General features: G+C 36.6%; 1 protein-coding gene across 1 annotated transcript in view; it reads left to right on the plus strand.

The window, feature by feature from the left end:
• The first annotated feature begins 5,107 nt into the window (after positions 1-5,107).
• tsnare1 (T-SNARE Domain Containing 1) overlaps positions 5,108-24,889 on the plus strand; it is a 128,579-nt gene continuing 108,797 nt past the window's right edge. The window contains exon 1 of the mRNA XM_088006035.1: positions 5,108-5,188. The gene's annotated coding sequence lies outside the window, so the exon portion shown is untranslated. The remainder of the gene's footprint in view (positions 5,189-24,889) is intronic.

Consider the following 24,889-nt stretch of genomic DNA (forward strand, 5'->3'; position numbering starts at 1 on the left):
TGGATGGATTATTAATTAAATTATACAAGTTGGGTATTAAAGGGAGAATATTTAAATGGATTAAAGACTTTTTATCAAACAGGAAAATACAAGTTAGAATAGGTGAAGTTATCTCAGGAAAATATGTAGTACAAAATGGAACTCCACAAGGGAGTATTATAAGTCCATTACTGTTTTCAGTTATGATAAATGACGTATTTAAAGATATTGGAAAAGATATGGGTTGTTCACTTTTTGCAGATGATGGAGCTGTTTGGAAAAGAGGGAAAAACGTAGATTTTATTGTTAAAAAATTACAAGAGGTTATTATTGAAATAGAGAAATGGGCATTAAAATGGGGATTTAAGTTCTCAGTTGATAAAACGAAAGTAATGATATTTACTCAGAAAAAAATAAATAAGGAAATAAAATTGAAATTATATAATCAAGAGTTAGAGCAGGTAAAGTGTATAAAATTTTTAGGATTATGGTTTGATGAAAAATTTAAATGGCATATACATATTCAAAAAGTTGTTGATAAATGTAAGAAAATTTTGAATATTTTGAGATGTTTGGCTGACAGTGACTGGGGAGCAGATAGACAATCACTAAAACAGATTTACACAGGTATGATAAGATCCAACATAGACTTTGGTTGTTTAGTTTATGGTTCAGCAGCTAAAACAAATCTGGTTAAATTAGACATTATCCAACATCAGGCATTAAGATTATGTACTGGAGCATTTAAAACCACACCAACAGCAGCCTTAGAAATAGAAATGGGAGAAATGCCATTAGATTTACGAAGAACAAAATTAGAAATTAATTATTGGTTAAATTTGCAAGGCAATAACGTTGATCATCTAACTCTGGAAATTTTAAACCCATGTTGGGAAAAAGATAAGAAAGAAATGAGGAGTTTTGGATGGACAATTGAAAAAAAAATGAATAATTTAGAAATTAGTCGAACAACACCAATATCAATTATACCACCCTGGATTCTACCAGAAGCAAAAGTAGATATGTCAATAATGGAAAAAAAAAAACAAGATAAATCTTACATTGTAGATAGTTATTCAGTGCAATTATATTTAAATAATTATTATCAATACATTCAAATTCATACTGATGCATCAAAAATAACTGTGAAAATAGGAATAGTGTTTGTAGTACCAGAATTCAATATAAAAATAGGAAAACAAATTACAGATGGGTTATCAGTATACACAGGAGAAATGTTGGCAATATTATTGGCTTTACAATGGGTAGAAGATATAAAACCATTAAAAACGATAATATGTTCAGATTCAAGCTCTGCATTATTAAGTTTAAAAAATAATCAAACAGATAGTAGGACGGACATCTTATTAGAAATATTTCATACATTATTCAGAATACAAAACATGGGTTTGATAGTTTTGTGTGGGTTCCAGCACATATTGGAGTAGAAGGAAACGAGAGGGCAGATAAAATGGCAAAGAGGGCAATTCAAAATCCTATTAGTTTTACAGTTAAAATAAGTAAAGCTGAAGGAAAGAGTATTGTTAAAGAGAAGCTGATGAAAGTTTGGCAAAAAAGGTGGGATGAAGATAAAACAGGAAGATGGTTTTATAAAATTCAGAAGAATGTAAGGAGAAAGAAGAAATGGAAGAAGAAATAGAAAGGAGGAAAGAGTGATAACAAGATTAAGATTAAGGTGTTGTTGGACATTCAGGACTAAATTATACACTTTTTAAAATTCAAAAACATAAAACTGGCAAATGTGATTATTGTGATAATTATGAAACCATAGAGCATGTTATATTAGAATGCCATAAATATGAAATAGGGAGAAGTTATATGAAGAGAGAGTTTGAAAGTATTAAGGAGAAGGTTAATTTATTAGATATATTGAGGAAGAATTTAGGAAGTAAACATATGCAAATAATTATTCGATTTCTTAAGAAAACTAAATTATTTCATAGAATTTAATTATGGTAAGTGTGTTTGTGAATGAAGGCATGATATACAAAGTTGTGCATAAGTATGTATGTTTTAAGTGTGAATGTGTGAGTGTATGTTTAGATAGAATTATGGTAGAATATATGTATGTATAGATGAGGATAAATATTTAAACCATCACGAACCACACTTCATACCAGTAAGTGGTGGTAATGCTACTAAAAGTTTCTTGCCAACCGCCATAAAATCAAGAAGAAGAAGAAGAAGAAGAAGAACCAGCATACATTTGGGTTTGGGGCCGATGGTTTTTACCAGAGCAAGAGTGGTAGCATGAGAACAAATGAAAGTTTGATCTCTGTAATCGTTTGGTGAAAGAGGAAAATAAACACCAAGAACAATCAATAAGTTTGGACATTCAACCTTCTTTTGCCTGTGTCGAGAAGCATGACCCCAGTGCCTCAGTAGTGGCTTGGTGGAACTTTTATTGGATGTTTGGCTTGGCAGTCAGAAGTGGTTCTGTCTAGTTTGGTTCTTCACCTGTTTATCAGCTTTATTGTACCTTTATTGTGGCGCACTGCAGCCGCTGCAATTCCTAAAAACAACCTACAAAAACTGAGCTTGTGTTCACAAAACATGGTGATATTTATAACAGTCGTCAAACTACGGCTCCTACAGCATATTTAAAATAAAACGATTGACCAATATAAATAGAAATTTGCCCCTTCTTGCATCTTGACAGAACTAACAGAAACTAAACTGTTTATAGATTTGTATCATGGAGAATTTATCAAACATCAGTTTTCTAATCTTTATTTTAAGTCGTATTTAATAGATATATCTAATAATAAATGATGACGCTACTAATATTTTCGTGACAGATTTCTCCTTGTCCTGTATTGGGATAAAATGATTTTCTGGACACAATGAATCACATAGCGACCAATAGGCTCTGTACAGTCCAGTAATACATATCAATTAGCAGGAGTATGGAAGACGTAAAAATAATTAACTATACTACATTAAGAAATTGTATTTAAGCCTCGGTGCTACATGAAGATCATTTTGAAACAATGCAAGTTAAAAACAATATTTCATAAAAAAAAAAAAAATCCCTTCTCACCCTTCGCATGTGGTCTCTCTTTCATCCTCTGAGCTCGGGTCCTCTACCAGAGGCCTGGGAGCTTGAGGGTTCTGCGCAGTATCTTGGCTGTGCCTAGAACTGCACATTTCTGGACTGAGATGTCTGATGTTGTTCCTGGGATCTGTTTTAGCCACTTCTCCAGTTTGGGGGTGACTGCCCCGAGGGCCCCTATGACCACAGGCACCACTGTGGTCTTCACCTTCCAGGCCTTCTCCAGTTCCTCTCTGAGGCCCTGGTATTTCTCCAGTTTCTCATGCTCCTTTTTCCTGATGTTGTGGTCACTTGGTATTACATCCACCACAACAGCTTTCCTCTGTTCTTTATCCACCACCACAATGTCTGGTTGGTTCGCCATTACCATCTTGTCTGTCTGGATCTGGAAGTCCCACAGGATCTTAGCTCGGTCATTCTCCACCACGTTTGGGGGTGTTCCCCACTTTGACCTCAGGGCTTCCAGTCCATATTCTGCACAGATGTTCCTGTACACTATGCTCACCACTTGGTTATGTCGTTCCATGTACGCTTTCCCTGCCAGCATCTTGCACCCAGCTCAATGGGTAAGTCACCAATCTTCCACCTGGGAGACGCGGGTTCGAATCCAGGCTGGGGCAAAAAGTTACAACAGTGAAATTGAGCTATGCAGTGTGGGTCCTTAGGCAAGACCCTTGGAGCTATATAGCCTACCTCATACCATGAGAGACATTGATAAGCACGACATGCCGGCTCAGACGTCGCCTGGCCAAACAAGGTCTGCGTCAGGTGCTGGGGAACCAGAGCACCTTGATGACAAATGGGCTACTGGAACAAGACGGAAAAGCAAGACAGCAAGAATGAAAACCTGGATCTATTGGAATGCTACTACTCAAGTAACCCTAGTCAGAGGGGCTACATGCAAAGAATGAGGGGAAAAAATGGTCATATATATATATATATATACTGCCACCCCTGAAAAAGTCCCTGCCACCCCATAAATATTTTTCTAGATCTGCCCCTGCTAATATGTTGTCTTAAGTTTGTCTTGTTGTAATCTTGCATCTGTTTTTTTTTTTGTCATTATTTTTGTAGAAATCAGTGTTAATGGAATAAAAAAGTCTTGGTGAAACACTGAGTTAATCAAGAACGAATCAAAATGCATTTTAATTATTTCTTATTAAGAGATTAAGTAAAGAATATGAGCAATAATTCCCCTAGCTAGTCCAGGGAAGTGAAGAAAAGATGAAAGTACATTGTTTTTAATATTTACCATCCCACTCACAAAGAGGGAAGGAAAAAAAGAGTATCCCACCAGTTTCACTTTACTCCACAATTCTGCTATTTGCACCTTCATATTGTGACCCTGGACGGTTCAAACCCAGTTCAGAAATACCATTTATTATGTGTTTCCAGAGAGCTGCCTCCAACATGAAGGGTGCTTTATAGATAAAATTGATTGATTGATTGATTGAAATACAACAACATTTTGTCATCAGTTTTCAGTTTTACCTTAGAACTATTTTTGTCTCTTTTTTATTTTTAGCAAAAAAAAGGCAGTGGGGTAAAATCCATTGGTGTGAATACTTTTGGTAGACACCCTATGGTACATGTTTCACAATAATAATAATAATAATAATAATAATAATAATAATAATAATAATAATTAATAAAAGCATTTTGTGTGAACTCTGTAATTTTTTTTTGTATTTTAGAATTTTGACTTATCATATTTAGAGAAGTGATGTTTTTTGTCATCATCAGGGGTTGAGACTGATATTCAGAAACAAATGCATCTCTAAATCATTGCATTGTGCTAATACACAATTGGTTGTTGCAGAGAGGACCACACCCTGATGATGAGTTATTTCATCTCATTAGTAAACCTTTGCTGCTTTTTATGTAGCTTCTTAAAAAAAAATCAGTAAGAGTTCTCCTGAGCTCTAAATAGCAATTATTAGTGGAAAAATGTTTTATCTGAAACATTTGGCCTTATCTACACAAACTACAAATCCCAGAATGCTGTTCCAGAGCTAAAGCTGGTCATATGACCGAGCAGAGGGAGCAGATGGTTTGTGGTCATATGATGTTATTAGCCAACACTCAGAAGCAGCAACGTTTCAGCTGAATCCCTTACATCACTCCTGGCGTCGAAAGGTAAAGCTGGAGTGGTCGCTCCTCCTCACCTTATTGTTTTCTGCCCTTACAGAGGGATGCTGCAGCCTAACAGCACAGAGGGGGGAAGTGAGGGGAGGAGAGAGGTGGAGAGAGGAGAGAGAGAGGAGGCAAGGATGAGGGGGATGGGAGGCCGTAAAAGGGCTTTTCTATAGACAACAATAGAGCACAGATGTTCATACTGTAGAAATCTATTTGTAAAAACTGTGTGCCTGCAGGCTGTGTGTGTTTGCATGGACAAGTCTGGCTTGGAGATGTGTGAGGAGAAGATGAGTCTGTGTTTACCTCTGATTTAATGCAGGAGTTATATGTGGAGTAGGAAGCATGGCCCGGGGACTCCTGCATGTCTATATTTTTCTGTTCTGTTCTCCAAAGGTCCTGTATGAGCTGTAAAATGCTGGACTTTGCTTACAAAAAGTATACAAAGTGTATACTTTGCAATTCAATGCAAAGGATGACAGTAAAGTGTACTATAAGTACATAGTGTCCAGAACATAATGAGACCTTCAAACTTGAATGCCACCCTTTGGTCTGTTGCAGTGTTTACTGTAAATGATGGCAACATGTAAAACTCCTCCTCTTTTAAGGCGTCAACAGTAAAACTCATCTCATGTCTGCAGTACATATTACATCAATCAGAAATCAAAGGTGCCTCATTTACAGTGCATGAAAACAAGTTGTGTACCTTTGATGTATTGATCATTTTGGGTCCAAATTTTTTCAGTTTTCAAATCAGGTCATTTCTTTTTATAGTAACCAATCAGTTCTATATCTGCCTGGGGGAGACATCAATGCTCCTCCTCTCCTATTTCTACCATATTTTTTGTCTCTGACTTTTAAAAACAGGAACATAAAGTCACAAAGGTTCAGGTTTCACAGGGGAAGCAAGAGTAGATTCTTGAAGAGTGAAGCTTTAGCTCCCATACCCAGTGGGAGATGACCTGAAGAAAGAGGGCACAGAATGAAATACAGGTGAAGCAAAGTGTTGACTCCACTCCAAAATTAATTACAACTGGCCATTTATAAATTCATCTTCTACTGTAGACAAATTTACTTTACATGGTCTTTGAAGTAATTATTTTTAATTCTCAAAAGGAGACAAATTAGTTTTAAATACTATTATTAAGGCTGGTTTTTACTACTCACACAATTTTTGTCCATCTTTATAATGTGATGTTAACTCTTTCATGCATAGTAGTCACTACAGTGGAAAACTATCTAAAAGCGATTTTCTTGTGCTTCTTGTGGATTTTTATGTTATAAATGCACACAGACCACTGAAGTGGACACTAATGCATCATAAAATACACTATCAACTACTGGCCATCAGGTGCAAATTCAAGAAATTATTTTTGTTAAATCCAAAATGGCCAACAGACAAAAAGCATGCCAACCGACCTGGTCCCTCCTTCCACTGTAGACTCTTGCAGGTAAAAAAAAATATTGTGACATCAGATAACCCCTAAAGAACAATACTACTGATGTATTTTTCAAATAACAACTTTGTATTTGGAGAAAATTACAATTGATCACCTAAAAAAAAAATGTTTACAATGTTTTTTTTCCTACTTTTTTATGCCTTAGGAAAATCAATACAGATTTGGAAAAAAATCCTGACACAAATGATCATAATTCATGCATGAAAGGGTTAAGAATAAAATGTTTACATTTGATCAGATATTTAGTTGAGTAGCCAATAAACCTTATTGGTCTTGGTTTTTAACTTGGCTGACTTTTTTTTGGTGTCCTAAAATATCTTCATGACCTTTCTAAGAGTTGATGAGCTTCTGAGTGAAGCACCGTCCATGTTAAGCATCGCATCATCAGCACAAAAGTCTCTTCCAGAAATAAACGCCTTGCTGAAGCTCTTGGAGTTGCATAATTCCACTTAGCAGTACTGTACTGTTGTGGGGTGACTGGGCCCCCTTCAGTTGGGGAAATGGTAGGGAACAGTTAGGGTGGAGCTACTGGTGCCACACAACACAGTCACTTGATTGGAGGTCAGAAAATGTTGCTGCTTGTGACAGCCATGAAACATACTGAACCAACACACTTGCTGTTGTATTAGTATGACAACACAATAGGTGTTTGGTTTTAACCCCTCCTGATCAGTGAGAGTCTGCCCAGCAATGGAAACTCTCACCTGAATATGGTGCGGCATAAAACAGAGCACTGAACCACAACGCCCCGTGGAAATGAGGCATAAGGAATTCCTTTCCCCAGCATTTCCAGAAGCCATCAGTGAGATAATGTGTATGCTTCCACCTGCATTTATCATACTGGTCATCTTTGCCAAACATGTCAGGAGATAGATCTGTCTTAAAAGCAGACTAGTCATCTTTTTCATCACAGACTCTGTTGGCCATTTTAGTTCCCCAACCAAGATCCTCAAGAAAATCCTTCAGAATGTTAGAATTAGCAGAGCTAAAGGCTTTTGAGTAGTTCCTGTGGTTTTCCACCTGTGTGCAGCAGCAGCAAAAGACAATCTTAATCAGTGTGGGTGCAAAATTCAATGCTTTTTTTCTTGGGATACTCACAAACAGTGGATTACTGGGAAACTTTCTTTCAGAGTCTATCAAGCGCTGCTTCATCATTGAAGTTGGTGATCTGTGTATGTTTATAGCTTAATGGCTTACAGGGCTGAACAAAGTGGTCAAGACTGGGTGCTGGCAAGACCCATGTGACAATTGTGGAAAATTGGCACGTTTTTCTTTTTTTTTCTTCATCCAACCCTTCATCTGTTCCTATGATGCTTTTAATTATGCAGCTATGCCATTCCAGCTTTAAAATGTCAGGTATAGAGATTCACCTTCAGTCTGTTATCTAATTATTTAAAAAAAGGAATACAGCACTCCCAGAGGCAGACTCATTTCTGCATAAAAGGAGCAAATTATGAAAATGAAACCTGACAGGAAAAGTAAGCAGAGACTCACATTCTGTTCACACAGTTTACATAAATCGCATGAATTACAGCTAATACAACTTTTGGCTGTTTGTGCACCAAGAGCATGCAACTTATAAATAAAAATGGGCCTTATATTAGCTTTTCACTTCATATTTATTTATTTATTTATTTTTGATCTGGTATGATCTCTCCTTGGCCAAATAACAGAGAAAATATTTTTCAACAAACCTTTCTACACTGAAATCTAATGAGTTCTCTTTACTTAAAAACCATATGCAAACTTGTTGCCTCAAAAAAAAAAAACAAGTTTGCATTTTCTTAATGAAGAAACAATCCTGTTACGGCCCCTGGCCTCTTGAGGCTGTGCAGGTTCCCTCAGCATAATATGAGTAAAACAACATTGAAACAATGTCAGGCAGAGACATTAAATCTATGTTGAAGCCTGACATTGAAATTGAATTGAAAGTGGTCGGTGACTTGTATGTTGAATCAACGTTAGGGTTTCAACCATAACTGACACTATATCAATGTTGATTCAACCTTCATTTGAACGTGGATTTGCATGTATATTTGTGTTGATTTTACACTGAATCAATGTTGATTCAACCATCATCTGACTGTATCTGCGTGCAGGTTTATGTTGATGTTACATTGAATTGATTTAATATACCAGATACAGAAAAATAGAGCAAAAGGTGATTTGTACTAGTTGAAAAAATTATTTACAATTTATACAGGATAAACTTCCATCAAATAACTGGTTCAATCTTCCATTAACCACAACCATTTCCAAATAAGTTGATGATTGAATTCATTCAAAAATATCCATATGTTGGTAAAGATCCCACACAAGTAGTAATAGTACAGTTCAGTTTAACCAGTTACCAATCCAAGAATCAACAGACTGAATCAGTCATTAGCAGGTTTAGATCAGTGTTTCAGCCCACCTGCCTTACATGTTTTAGGTGTTTCCCTTCTGCCACAACTGGATGAATCTCTAACTCAGCTGTTCTGGAATAGAGGTACATATAAGCAGATCCCTAAGCACATCATAATAAAAAATGGAAAACAAGTGAGTTGAAATGATTTAAAGCCCACCTGCAGCAGCCAGCCTTACACTTCCTTGTGCACCACATGCTCTAGTGATGGGCAAATGATGCTCATGAAGCAATGAAGCTTTCCAACCCTTTGCATTGCAAAAAGGTTCATTACTCGATGCTTCAATCATCACTCACAAGTGACATCTGCTGGTGAAACTGTAACATCCTTGTCACTTAGTTCGATCATACTTCCAAAAATTACTAAATGCAATATTGTCACAAAGTTTTCATCAAACTCATGTTTAGTAATAGGAGAATCAATGAAACCATATTTAATTGTCATATGTTTTAATTATTAAAATGATTTGTCGCCAATCTAATCCTGGTATATGTTGAAGGTCAGTGGTTGTGTTGGGTTTTCTTTTATGTCATAGACGGATTTGACAATAAAGACATTTGATGTTTTAATGACTTGGGAGTGCAGTGCCTGTTGGGGCGTTCACTTTTTCTTGGATTTCTAATTGGCTCTCATCCCTTATATTTGGCTACATGCTGAATTTTAGTTCTGCAACAGCATTAAATCTGTATCTGCTGTGCAAGACGCATACATCTTTGCTAATCAGACTACAAATAATAGTGGAACTTTCCAGAAGGCGAGAAATTGGGAAGTGGAGGTGTTAATTATTGTTATCTAAGAAGAATTTTATTGTGAGAGATAATTTCAAAGAATTCCCAGATGTCAGATATTTTCCTCTTGCTGGCTCCATTTCAGACAGTCAATCAAGTTTATTTGTGTAGCATGTTTCAGCAACAATGCAGTTCAAAGAGATTTACATCATAAAATCACAAAAATATAAAGTCATAAAAAGAAAACCATAATCTACACTTGAGAAAACCAGTAACAAACATTAAATTTTGATGAGTGCCATCATCAATACACATCAAATATGGTGGTCAATGTTAATTTTATTTTGGCCACTGAAGACAAATATTCTCCTCTGATGCGCGGCCAAATGGACAACTACCCATGAAGTAGCACGGCTCATCGCGCTTTTATTTTGAAAATCGACACGCAACATGAAGTAGTCACATGACCCAAGCAATGTGAGACATCGTTTGTTGCCAGTCACGTGGTTTTCAGCAAGACAACACAAGCCTGAAGCGGGGCTTCATCGGCACTATAGGCACAAAGCAATGCAGTTAATAAACACATTTAAGATCTAACTAATATTGCCAAACATACCATAAATGCTCAGAGTAGAATTCAATTCAGAAGTTGCAAACAAGCCAGCAGCAAAGTGACTGTTTGGTTGGGACAACCCACTGGAGTAAAAACGGGGAGGCGGACCATTCCACTCCTTGTAGTGACTTGTAGATATTTTTCTGTCAATACATTATCCACAGTCAGTAATAACATTTATAGACAAGTAAGAAATTGTACAGAAAGGAATCACAACCCACTGCTCTCAACATGTAGTGCTTAATTTGAAACACCAGTAATACAATGTTCTGATCCAGAGCTCAAAGAGGGGATGGGTGCAAGAGAGTCCACCCGTCTCTATTTCCTAATAGTGTTGTTGATTTTACATTGTTGGAGAAAAGGAAAAATGAAAACCTTTTAGATCCATATTCAGTACAATCATATTTAGACAACAAGTACTATGGATATGTTCAAGTTTATACAGATGCTTCAAAAAACTCAAATAGCAATTCATTGTTCCAGAATTCAGTATTAAAAAATGTAAAATAATTACTAATGGAGTTTCAGTTTATACAGGAGAGATGATGGAAATCATTTTGGCTTTAGGACGGATTGAGGAAGTTTGTCCACTGAGAAGTATAGTATGTTCTGATTCAAGTTCATCATTATATTTGTTAAAAAAATAATAATTCTATTAGTAGACCAGATCTTTTATTAGAAATTCAGTTATTAATTTATAGAATTCAGGCAATGGGTTTATGGGTTTATTTTTACATGGGTACCATCACATGTAGGAATAAAAGGAAATGAGTTGGCAGACAAATATGCAAAACAAGCTACAAAAAATAGTTATATTGATATATTGGTACCATTCAGTGAAGAAAAAATCACATCTATTATTAAACAAAAGGTTAAGGAAAGATGGCAGAAGCAGTGGGAAGAACATAGAACTGATAGGTGGCTTTACAGTATTCAAAGAAAAGCTGGTGCAATGAGGAGAACAGGACGAAATAGAAAAGAAGAAACCATTATATCAAGACAACGTTTTGGTCATACAGGGTTAAATAGTACATTATTTAAAATGGGAAAACATCCAACAGGAAATTTTGATTTTTGTCTTCAAGAAGAGACAGTAAAACATGTTTTGTTGTTCTGTTCTAAATATTCTGTTGAGAGAAGGGAATTGATATAAAGAATATAATTTTTTGGGGGAGAATATATATGTATCGTCCCGATCCACACTTCATTCCAGTAGATGGCGGTAATGCACATCATTAAATTGCTTGCCAACCGCCATAAAAGAAGAAGAAGAAGGAAAAAGAAGAAGAAAAAGAAGAAGAAGAGTCGGGCAGGAGGGAGTAAAGAGCAGAAGGTTAGGGGGGACTGGGGTGAGGGAGGAGGGTGAGAGAAGGGAAGGTTGGGAGTAATGTGTGGATGGGGGAGGGGGTGAAAAGTGGGAAAGGTTTGGGGGGGAGTAGGAGGAGGTGAGGAGGGGTGCAACAAACAGCATACTTGGATTCCAAATTGATTAGACACTGGTCCTCAAGGCAAGCTGACCTGCATGTTTTCAATTCAGCAAAACCCTGTCAATCAGCCATCAATTAAAATCATGTGTGCTGAATTAGGGAAATATCTAAAATTTGCAGGGCAGTGTGCTTGGAGGACCAGTGTTGAAAAACACAGGGTTGGCATTGGCATTTCAATCAATAGAGTTCGACCAGAAAACAACTTTGATTCAATGACACATTTTCAACATTAGTTAATTGGCTAGAATTTGATGATTGTTTGAAGGTTTATCCACCATCAGTCATCAACCTTAACCATAAATTCAACCTTTGTGATCATAATTCAACATTGAATTAACATCTTTTGCAAACAAGCCAAGAGCAAAGTGGCTTTGTGGTTGGGACATCCCACTCATGTAAGTAGAATGGGTGGACCGCTTCACTCCTCGTAGTAATTTGTAGATGTTTTTGTGTCAATATATGCACAAATAGTAAGAATTTTTATGAACAAGTAAGAAAATGTACATAAAGGAATCACAACCCACTATTCTCAACAGTGCTTAATTTAAAATGTGATTAACCCGCTCAGTAATGAAATGCTCTCACCCAGAGCTCTGATGAGGAGAAGAGGGGAAGAAGTGTGGCAAAATAGCATACATTGATCAGACGTTGATCAGACATTGGCATTTCATTCATTAGATTTCGACCACAAAACAACATTGATTCAATGACATATTTTCAACATTGGTTACTTGGCTGGAATTGGATGATTGTTTGATGGTTGATACACCGTCAGTTTTCAACCTCAACCAAAAATCAACCATTCTGACTATAATTCAACATTTAATTACCATTGTGTGCTATCTGGGAAGTTAAACCTATTTAATTGACTTGATTTAAGTTCATATTTGAACTTTGTAAAACACCCAAATGTTCCCTGAACTTACTTTAATTGAGTTTTTGCAAAATATCGACAAGTCAAGTTAAATCCACTTCTCTTTTTCAGTTAAATGTAATCTTACGCCTTACAGTATGCAGGTAAACTCCTATAAGACTGTTCTAGCATCAAGTCAAAGGTGAAGCATTAGAATAATACCTTCCAATTCCTCTGTATAATAAAAGGGACAGAACTTTAAAAAGCTACCAATCATATGCCAATTTGGGCAACTGCACCTTTATGCACAATTAAAACTATGTGTGTAGTAATATTCCAGGAGTACTGTGGATTGTGTGAACTAGTAATGCTGTTATTCTTTATTATGTTATTGATTTGTATTTATTTCCATGTTTAACATAATGTTAGTGACATTTATTATTCCTGACTGTTTGTAATGATGTTAGTGTTGAAGCTCAGAGCCACGTCCAGGCATTTAGCTGTGTCAGCATGGCATGAAACCCAAAAGCTCCATATTATTTGTGGATGACTTTTCCACATGGCTCCCATTCTGAACTGCCATCTGTTATGTTATGGACAGAATTTTTTTATCGTCCTTTGGCAAACAGTCCCGCTATGTAAATAATTAGATTTGCTTGACTTTGCGTGAATATTTTAGTATTAATGAGTCCAAAAGTAAATCCAATGCCCTTTGGGAAATGTCCTACAGATTACTTTAATCCAGGACTGACCTCTACATGGAGTACAACTTTTATTGAAGGTTTGTGGTATGACTCTCTTAAGCATGTTATTCATTTCCACTCAGCAGTTGTGTAAAGGCAAAATATGTCTACAGTTATGATCTAAATTAAAGACCAGACCAGACAAGGAATTTGACCAAATATGTTAATGAATCACAAAGTAATGGGCTAAGACCAAGCAAGAGGACATGAACTTCACAAACATGAGAAATGTTGTGCTGTTGTTGCTTGCTAGAGTAAATATTAACTTAAACTACTTGCAAATTGAGAACGAAAGAGCCATAATAAAATAGAACAAAACAGATCTTACACAGTATAGAAATGCAATTATCTATCTTATACGTAGATGATGACCAAAATATTTAGACTTCTGATAGATTTAAAATCAGTTTATGTTACCAACATGTATTCTTTGAGCAGAAGTACAAGGTGAACACCAAAGTGTTTATAGTCCTCCACCATCTCTTCTTCACATTCACTTTCAAGATGAGGATGAGTTGTTTGTTTCTACACCATGACACAAAGCGGCCTGTACTGAGCCTCTTTCCATCTCTGATACACCCAACAACTGCAGAATCATTGGAGTATTTCTGCAGATGACAGGACACCGTCTAGTTCTGGAAGGCTAAGGTCTACAGAGTGAATAGTGAGAGTACAGTCCAATGTGGAGCTCCTGTACTGCTAACCACCTAGTTAGACACATGACCTTTCAGTGTCATAAACTGTGGTCTGCTTGTGATGTAGTCATAGATTGAGGAAGTTGGGGAGGCCTCCACCGGTGTCTGGAGTTCAGATCAGGCTGAATTGTATTTAATGAACATGATCCTCAGTGCTGCCTGATTCTCCGGATGACAGTGGGTTTGTTGAAGCAGGTGTGTGATGTTGTATTCAACTCCAACTCCACAGCCAGGAGCAAACTGCAAGGGTCCTGCTGATTTGTGGTTATTTTCTTACACAAGTGGGTCACTATGGTTCTAGGACTTTCATGAGGTCAAGACCTCAACACCTTAATGTTGAAGACGGGCTACAGAGTCTCTCAAAGCTGGCTTGCAAAAGCCTTCAGGGCTCTGGGGCTTACACCACAGAACCTGCAGCCTTATTGCAGAGAATAACAACCTCTGGGGAGGAATAACAACCTCCCAGCAACAACCTGGGAAGATGTTAAGTGAAACTAGCTTCTAAAAAAAATACATAAATCTATTAAGTCTTATGCCTAACTTGGATGTTCCCTTTTTACTTGTTTTGTCTCTTTTTTTCCGGAGTCGTCTTTGTGATGAAATTGATTCTTCTATAATTCCTTGTTTCTAGTTTGTGTGGTTTTGCTCATTCTTTTCTGCTTCTGTATTGCTCAGTCAGTGGCAGAGAGTAAGGCTCTTACTCTCTTTTTGGTTTGTTAGGCTGAAGGCAAATGAGAGAAATAAGTTTTCACATGGGCTTTAAAAATGGACGTCATAACTAGTATTGCAATATGATAGTTAGTGTCCAAATGCACCTTGGAGTTATGCTGGACTTGATAATACTACTTCTTGTGGTTTATGTCTGAGGGCAAAGTACGATTATTTTACTGACTTACAGAGCTCTTCACACCCAGTTGGCCAGTTATATCGGACAACGTCTACATCCACGTCACACTGGCAGGTCCTTGAGTCCTATGAGCAGGCCCTGTGAATGTTTCATGTTAAGCTGAAAGCAAAATAAAAAGCCTGTTGTTCATTGAACCATAGACATTGGAACTCTTCGCTTGGACTTGAGTTGATTGACCCAGCGGTCTCCTTAAAAAGTCAGTTAAAAACATACACACACCATGTGTCTTTTTACCTGAGCATCTGTTGGCCTCACTCACATGAGACTAAGCCACCTCAGATAACAAGCCCAGACTCTCTGTTGTGTGTATAATAGCCGGACAGAGTTTTAGACATCATTAAAAATATCAGTGATCACAGAGATGGAGATGCATGGAAATACACAAAGCCCTACCAGTGGCAATAATTACAATACCAATTGTGTACAGTGTTTTTTTGACAATGCACATGAACCATGATTTATTCTGCTGAGGAATTTGGTTTTATCTGTTTCTTACCGTGCTGTATCTGCTCAAATATCTTGCAATCCTGTGTTCATCAATGGTTTTTAGCTGCTGTCCAAGAGTTTTCAGACCTAAGAAACATTTAATATTTTCTCACACTAATAGCATCACAAACTTCAGTGTATTTAATTTGGATACTAAACACCAGCATAATACAATTACTGGAAAGGGGAATGAAAATGATCATTTTAAAAACACCTTTATTAGAATAAAAATCTGAACAGTGTAGTTGGCATATATTTATCCCCTATACTTGTAAATCAAATCTAGAAATTGGTTAGACAAACTTAGTGAAGAAACAACATTGTGAAGACCAAGGACAGGTCAGACACTGGACATCACTGTCCCAGAAAAAACTCTTGCTGTCTTGCTTTTCCTGACACAGGACAATATCTGGAACACACCCAAGAATATGGTGGTGGCATCATCATGCTTTCTTCAGCTGGTAAAGGGAAGCTGGTCAGAGTTGATGGGAAGATGCTTGGTGCTAAATCAGGACAATCCTGGAAGAAAACCTTTTACAGAAGACTTAAGACTAGGTGGCCTGGGGTGAGAGGTTCACCCTCCAGCAGGATAACCACTCTAAGCATGCAGGCAGAGTGAATGAAATCTGGATTGAAAGTCAGTGAGAATCTCCAGCAAGACTTTAACATTCCATTTAACAGATGTTCTTTATCTGATTTGAGTGAGCTTTCGGTTATCTTGCAAAGAAGAGTAAACAAATATTTCATTGTTTTGTATATACCCAAAGACAGATACCCTGAATGACTTTTAGTTGTTATTGCATGGAGAGGTGGTTTTGTAAAATATTGCTCTGGAAGGCTGAATACAAATCCCCATCACACTTTTCAGATTGTATTGGTTTAAAAGATTAAAAATCATGTTTTCTTTCTTTTCACTTCACCATTTTAGACCACTTCATGTTGGTTTTTCACATGAAACTCCATAAAAAACACATTTAGGTTTGTGGCTGTAAAGTGACAAAATGGTGAAACAATTTGAAGGGCATGGATTCTTTTTCAGACTATCACATGATGTGCATTGTGATACCATGCATTCTTCATAGATAAAACTTCTAGAATAAAAACATGTATGTGCAGCTCAGTTGTTGCTCATTGCTCAGCATGTTTGAGGTTTTATTGTATTCTTTGCCTCTTCTTGTCTGTCTGATTGGAAACCCCATTGATCATATCAAATTGGGTGAGTAATTGATTGTTACTGGTTATTAACCTCTTAGAACCTTAGACCTCCTTGCCCGCCACTGAGTACACCCTGTAATCAGTCACAAATGGCAGCGGCTAATGAAATTAGTTCCTAGTTCTGCTTCACAACTTTGTTTGTTTCACAAAGTATTGGCAAGGGCATAGAGATGCCACGGTTTACTTTCCCCTGAGAATGGAGTGATAGAACAACAGAATGCTGATAATGAGCAGCTGTGTTTGTGTTGTTTCTTTGTAATTAGTCATGTGTCTGACCAAAATATAAAGATAAAAGATTAAGAATTTTACCAGCTACCAATTGTCTTTGATCCAGAAAGTCACTGCAGGTGCAAGATTTGAATAGTGATCATGTCTAGTGTAATCAGTGACTTCTATATGTGTCTGTTGCAACCATTTTTCTTATGGAGTAAAGCGTTACTGTGATGGTCAGGTTTAGAATGGCTGTAATGTTTTAACCTCTGTCCACTTCTTTGTTTTCTTTCAATTCTCAATGGCATTCCTGAATAATGGTTGTGAATCTCATTGCCATACCTTCAACACCAGCTGTTTCAGATGTGTGCTTGTCAACAAAACACAATTTTGCAATTTCTGTGTTTCTATTAAATAAGAAACAATTAAAATCACACATGAATAAGTTTGTTCACGCAATGTCATTGGAAAACATGCTACACCATCGTTCTCCTACTACTTCCTAACAGTTGTATGATATCGTTGTGGTGGCCATTTATGTAATGTTTGCAACTTGTAATTTCTACTAATTCAGTTTTCTATTTTGGGGAGTTTAGAATTTATTTAAGTTAAGTTTAGATCCACAATCTGTAGTTAATTTGTATATTTGAATTGATTATGTTGGTAATTGGTTAGACCCTCCCATTAATTTGAGTAATTAAAACACACCGGGTGCTGAGTGGAGCCATTGTTTGGCAAATGTTTGGCGTGTGGATGGGAGGTTTTTTGTAAATGATTTTTTGACCACTTTCATTTTCACTTTTCACTTTTTGTACTTGAAACGTCATATTAAATTTACTTTCATTTTTGACTAAGTTGTAGGACATTTTTGGTAATTATTTTGTCGCTATTTTTACAAGAAATAAAGAATATATTTCTTCAAATAAATTAAATCGGAAGTGCGTTCAAATCAAAAACCACCTGTTAACACCCACGGCCTTTGTTGGAATATTGTTTTTTGGAAACAGAATGCCGCGACAATTGTAATTCTTTAAAAGTTGATCAAACTTTGTGTTTTTGCCTTGAATGTAAACAGATGGATTTGGCTTGAATGATGATTTTGTGATCCTGGTTAAATTCCTTCAATGCACTTTATGCTCTCTATTCTGTCCACTTGCCTCAGTAGTTCATTGACCACACTCCACAGAACCATTTTGATAACAATAAAATCAAATGTGTTTGCCCTCAAAGTATTCCACAAATCAAGTAAGGTTTATCATTTGAACAAAGCGGCCCATCTCCTGCATTAGGATTCTCCAGATGACTGCTCAGCATTGTTTGGAAATGCCCCTGATTATCCTGTCATGAATGGAAAGAAATTAAATTAATTAATCATCTGGATCCAAGAAATCAGAAAGTGAACAGATATTGAAAGGCAGTTATTGCAGCTGTCCACTATCCATGTTTGTGTTAAGTCTCTTAAACAAATAACCAACAACCAGCTTTAAACTCCTTCTCATATGGTGATTTACACTTTGAAGAGATTGTTAATGCTGCTGTGTGTTTGTGCTGATCAATGCTGAAGTCTGTTCAACCATTAAGGGCTGTGTAGTCATGGTGATGGCTGTGAAAAATTGTGAGAAATTTCAATCTCTAAGAAGTCATAGCCGGAGGGTGAAGCATATGTAGCATGAGAATGGCACCAGAAGGCCCCATTGTGGCTGTCCAGTTGGCCATCTGTTATGGTCCTGCAGACAGAGCCAGGAAGCCCCTTCACCCCCTCCCCACCCTCCATCTCCTCACTGCCCCTCCCCTTACCAGAATGAAAGACTGGCCTTTTTAAATGCCATGGTGGAGGACAGCACTTGCTTCCCTTAAGGAACTTCCCAGCACATCCCAGACACTGAGCTTTAGTCTCCCTCGGTGGGACTTCCAGCACACATCCTTGAGTGGGGCAATGACTCCATGCAGAGCATTTGTTGGAGTGCAGAATTAGACCACAAGAATGGAAACGGCCGCAGCATGTCTCACTCACTGGCCAAAGATCATTACTTGTCCTTATCTCAGGCCAAGTCCTCAGGCTGTTCTCTTCGACTCCAGTCAGGAAAATCATTACCAATTCACTGGAGGCCTGCCCATGGTCCTGAGGAGACAGATATTCCACTGCTGATGGGATGTTACAATTACTTTTGTTAACTCTTTACTAATTGAATTAAAACACTATTGGATTTTCTGTGAAATAGAAGAAGTGACAAGGGACTGTGTGCTGTGTGAATCTTCTTTTAGTTTGAAGAGGTCCTTGTTTTAAATAGACGCTGCTATGGTCTGCTGTTCAGTGGGAAAATAAGACAATATACTAGAAAGCTCTTCTGTATACACTTCTAAATGATGAGGACATTAAGAAATAAATCTCTGACATGTTCTGTTATTACTGTGGCATTTAGCAAATAGAAATAATATTGATAATTCTAAACTGACTGTGTTACTGAATAATCTTCAGTTTTTGCATGAAGAAGTGGAAGAACACATGTGGAGAGAAGCAGTGATCTTGGCATGCTAGTGTGCTCTAATTTGAGTAATTTTAAATAGTGAAAAAGATTTCATTTCAAAACAACCCAAAATCACAAACTATGTTTTTTTTTTGTTTTTTTTTTAAATGGAACCTATATCTTAAATGCACCTTAAGAGACTCTCCAGGCTACCTTATTTTCCTGTATAGTAATTGTGGTAGTTTACTCTTTCACAAAATGTCTTTGTACCATTCAGAGGAGAGAGAATTCTGTGTAATTGCTTTTGAAATGGTAAATTCTGAATGAACAGATTGTACCTGCAGCAAATGTATTCTGGCATCAAACTCTGTGCCTGACAGTTGTGTAAGTCATATTATTATGCTTCAGTCTTAACAATAAAACAATGTTCTCTAGTTATTGCTCATTTCCTGCCAGAGCATGAGGTATTTATGTACCTCATATAAATACCTATGACATCCTTAAACCTACAGTAAAACATTACTGTAAAACATTACTGTAGGTATAAGTGTAGCCGCCATCATCTGACTCATCTGTTGTATGTACTCTGCGTTGTTTGTAATGGGTAAAAGGAATCAGCAGACGAGGACCCAGGGTGTTTTGCAGCAGAAGGGCAGGTTTATTCTGTTCAAAACAAAAATACATTCAGCACAGCACTTCCCGGGCTCCAGCCTCCCCACACAGACCTCTCCCCAGCGCAGCTCGGCGCGAACTGAGGCAGGAATGCGCCACAACCAACCAAAACTTAAGGTCAGCAAATAATAAAGTAAAATGTCAAAACAATTAAAATAAAACTCAAGCAGGAATAATCTGCTCAATAGCCACACCTTTCACTGTTCAAATCAAATAAACAACAAAAAGAATCCTTTACTACAATATGAAAATATATTAAACACATTGATTTAACATCCAGATGACATTTAAAGCAACTCACATACCTGTTCAAAACAAAAATACATTCAGCACAGCAGTTCCAAGGCTCCGGCCTCCCCACACAGACCTTAACCAACCAAAAGAACAAAGATAACCACGTTTACATGGTAAACTCGATAATTGTCTTTAATGTGGGAATTAAATACCCAATAGTGTGCTGCGCTACACATAAAACAATTTAACAACAAAATATAACAAGTTGTGAGCTTAGTGAACATACTTTTAAGAACATTTCAAATACTTTAACACATAAACAGAAGACAAACTTTATACACTTACCTCTCCTCAGCGCAGCTCGGCGCGAACTGAGGAGAACAGCGGGAACACACAGGATATGACGCCTAACGGGAAGCAAGAAAATAAAAGCGTCACCACCAAAATAAAATACAATCCAGAAACTAAGAAAAACAAATATACTTATATAGTGAGGATGGATTTGGGGTGAAATATACACTTTTTACAGACTTGCTACATAAGGGTGTAAAAAACCCAACCCTATGGAAATATGAAGGCTGATTTTATTTATTTTTTCTTCAGAACAGGTCATGCTAAGTTCTTTGCAGGATGGAATGCTCTGCAAAGAAAAACCCCAGCCAGGTTGGAAATGAGAGTGAGGGATGTCGGGGGAAAGGAGAACAAACCCTTCCTAGAAGCAGATTAACAAGAGGAATTAGTAGAATATTGAATAGTTTCCCCACAGGACCATCACCTGCTCACTGTGACATTTGTATGCATGTGAGGCAGCAATGTCACCTGCCACTGGTGGTCCAATAAAATAAGTGCAGAGAGGGCAACCTCTCTGGTTCTTTCAACCAAATGAAAGCAGCACAGTGTTTCAACTCACTGACTCAAGGTCACCTTGAGCATTCTTGTTGAATTCTGACTCTGTTACTGATGCTCATCAAGCTGAAAGGTGTGTCTTGGCACCTGCTTAATCCATACAGACACAGATGGTGTCGTTTCTTAGGCTAACATGAAAAGATTGTTTTCAGGCAAATTAAGCCCTGATCAGTCTACAAGTGTGGCTTTTCAGTTGTAAAAGCACCAAAGTGTGAGTAAAAGTCAGCAGATTGTGGCATTAAGAAAATGAGTAGACATTTTTCCCATGGTCATGTTTGGTGAGAATGCTTTTAGAGGCGAGCAGTTATGGAGTGATCAAAGTGGGAGCTACAAACACTGAGCATGCTGCCTCTCCCAGCATGGCTGCAAAGGTTAACAAAGTAAACCGTTTCACTCATCATAACTGAACAAAGTTATGGCTTCCATGGCAAAATTAAATAAGATGTATGCTGCTGCTTTCACTGCACTGAACATAAACAGGCAGGGAGTTGTTTAAAGGTAATCTTAGTAGGTATGAGATCAGCTCTCTACATATGTTCCAGACTAATAATCTCAGCAACAGTTGCACCAGAAAGATATCAAATCATCATTTTATAAAACAACATGAGATTTTACACACCATGCTAAAGAATTCCAGTCTTAAATTTTGGAATAAAATCCAGCAGACTGTAGTAAATGTTGACAGTCATTGTGCATAAATCTTATATTCATTTTATGCTGTTAATGATTCATATGAACAGTTCTTTCATCCAGAGCAGTATGATCACATTAAAACATTCAGCAACAGTTATCATTGAGAACAAGAATCAGGTGGAAAAGTTTTAATTTATTGTGTGAATTTCTCTAATTAATGGCAGATTATAATTCCATATACACATTCAGAAATATGTATGCAGTTAGAATATTTTAATAAGGAATGCTGAAGGTTCCAGCAGTGTCTGTAACATAGAAATGCCACAGTCTAATATTTCCTTTTGGAGATCAGGCCTCATTGAACAAAAAGCACATATTGACATTACCAAAAATAATAGAAATTTCTGGTAAAGATTTAAATCTTTAGGACGTACCTTACTAAAGACTTAAGTAGGAATACTGTCTGATGCAACAATCTAATTTTATAAGTCATCCTTTCATTTACTGTAGAAAATCACTATAACTAACAGAAATAAATGTTTGGAAATATTAGTCTGTATGTGATTAATCAATGTAACATGTTTCTTAGTGAAGAAGTGACTGAAACTTTATTTTATTAAAATTTTTTATTGCACATTTTTTCCAGAGTCCAGTAAATTTCAGAAATAGCCTCCAGGATCTTTGTCCAGAAATATCTTTGGTATCTGAAAATATATGAGGGAAAGATTCTGTCCAATTTTATGTAACAAGATAAAGAAAAGAATATATTATGTCTTTTATTTTATTTCCTTTATTTATTTTTTTTTTATTTCCTTTATTTAACCAGGTAAACCCCGTTGAGATCCAGATCTCATTTTCAAGAGGGACCTGAGCAGAAGTCTGCAGATTGTGGCATTAAGAAAATGAGTAGACATTTTTCCCATGGTCATGTTTGGTGATAATGCTTTTAATGCATGAAATGTAGATATCTGGTTTTGGTTATCGGATTACTCAGATATCTAACCATCTGTCAATTCTGATTAATTCATCAGTCTTTCCTTATTTCATCAAGGTTCTCATTGTTATTACTGACTTAAGACAACTCCCCTCCCCCTTTTAGTGTATTTGTGCAGGCTGTGGTTCTTAAAGCCTTTTCATTTCAAACATAGCCTCCACAGTTAAATAGTGATCACCTCTATGACTAGAACTGAAGTGAGCTGTGCATCTTTCCAGCTAACCTTAAATCAGCTCTAAAACCAAGGTCTTCAAGAGATGCTAAACCAATTTTAATAAAATATTAACTTTTTTATTAAAAAAAAAAAAAGAAAAGAAAAGAAATAATAAAACAGTTGTCTCCTAAAGTTTGAGCAGGATAACTGATGTCTTCCATAAAGATCAGGAATGCTTTCTGGCATTTTTCTGATCAGAGCTACATGTCTCCTGCAATCAATTTCATAATGAGTGCCTCCCATTGATTGCCAACCATAATGTGATTGACTATTCAAAACATTTAACTATTACACTATCATTTAGTGTAATAGTTGCAAAAAGCAAAAAAAGCAAAAAAAAAAAAAAAAAAAAAGGAATTTCTGAACCTTTAACTCAGGATTTTGCTGATGTTACTCTAACAATAACCATGAGAATCATGTTCTGAATCAAATGCTCATCTACTAATTATTCCTTGAATAATTTCAACAAACAACTAAACACTGTCTTTTTCAATGTTTCAACTAAACATTGAAATGCATTCATTGTCCACTATAAAAAAGCATTTCATGTACATCAGCCCAACTCTTACATGACCAAACCAGTCCCCTCTAAACCACCTCCCGCCAGCTGTAAGGTAAAACAACTTCTAAACTTATAATATATTTTCTCATCACAAGTTTTTTTTTTTTTTTTTTTTTACATTTTCAATACAGTAAAAAAATACAAAAAATACAACTTTCATTTAGTCTGACCCTACTATGATTGCTTTTAGAGCTTGAGGGCACAGAAATGATTGGAACAGCCAAAGATGAAAGAAGTGCAATCTTAATAAATTCAGATATTCATTTTTTTTTTTTTTTATCAATTTCTGTCATCTATGTAAGGAAGCATCCTTTCCCTCACATATAGAGGAAGAATGCTGGGCATAGGATTCTGAACAGGAAAGGAAAGGAAAGGAAAGGAAAGAAAAGGATGCATATATTTGCCATATAGGTGCCAGAAGCATATAGGCACAGAGGTTAAAGTTAACCTCTGTGCCTAAGGAACAGTTCAGCAGGTAAAATTTCCACAATAATAGAAATAAGGATGGGAAGTCAGTTTTGAAATGTGACTGAATATTCACTTAAAAAGGAATGTAAAGGCACTCGAAGAGTCAGAGCTGCAGCCCAACATTATTGGCAAAGGAACATTGAGTGATTCTGCCAGTCCTCAATATCTTTATTTTACCACACAGTTTTATACAAGCTAGTGTAACACAATGTCCCTAATGTAATTTGATGCTGTTTCAGAGGAGTTTTGATTTCTTTTCATTTGAACATATACTGTGCTTTTATGTTTTCTCACCTAAACAATGCATCTTCTTTTAGTTGAATTGTTATATAATTATATGTTCAGAGTTCAGATGAATATAATACCCTGTTTTACTCATGTTGTTACGGAAGTCTTAAGAAACATTGGAACGTGACAAGCAGGGGTGAAAGTAGTTTTAAATTCTTGGGGTACTATGACAAAAAAACAAAAAACAAAAACAAAACAAAAAAAAAACAAACAAATATATATAATATATGGCTTCTTTGTGTGCTTTGGAGTTTCTGTGCTGATTAATTTTTTTTGCGAAGTGATAAAAGCTGGCTGCAATGTTGACACCTTGAGATGCCATGAGACCTGAATCCTGAACATCATGGCATGGAGTGCATCCCAGTTTTCCATGTCTGGCATATAACCATTCATTTTAGCCTTTAAACTGGTTATATTGATCCTGTGTCCAGACAGAGGGATAATCAGTAGCCTAGCATCATGA

This window comes from Poecilia mexicana, unplaced genomic scaffold (assembly GCF_051168715.1).
Source record: "Poecilia mexicana isolate PSO_F unplaced genomic scaffold, ASM5116871v1 scaffold_6, whole genome shotgun sequence".
Lineage (NCBI taxonomy): Eukaryota > Metazoa > Chordata > Actinopteri > Cyprinodontiformes > Poeciliidae > Poecilia > Poecilia mexicana.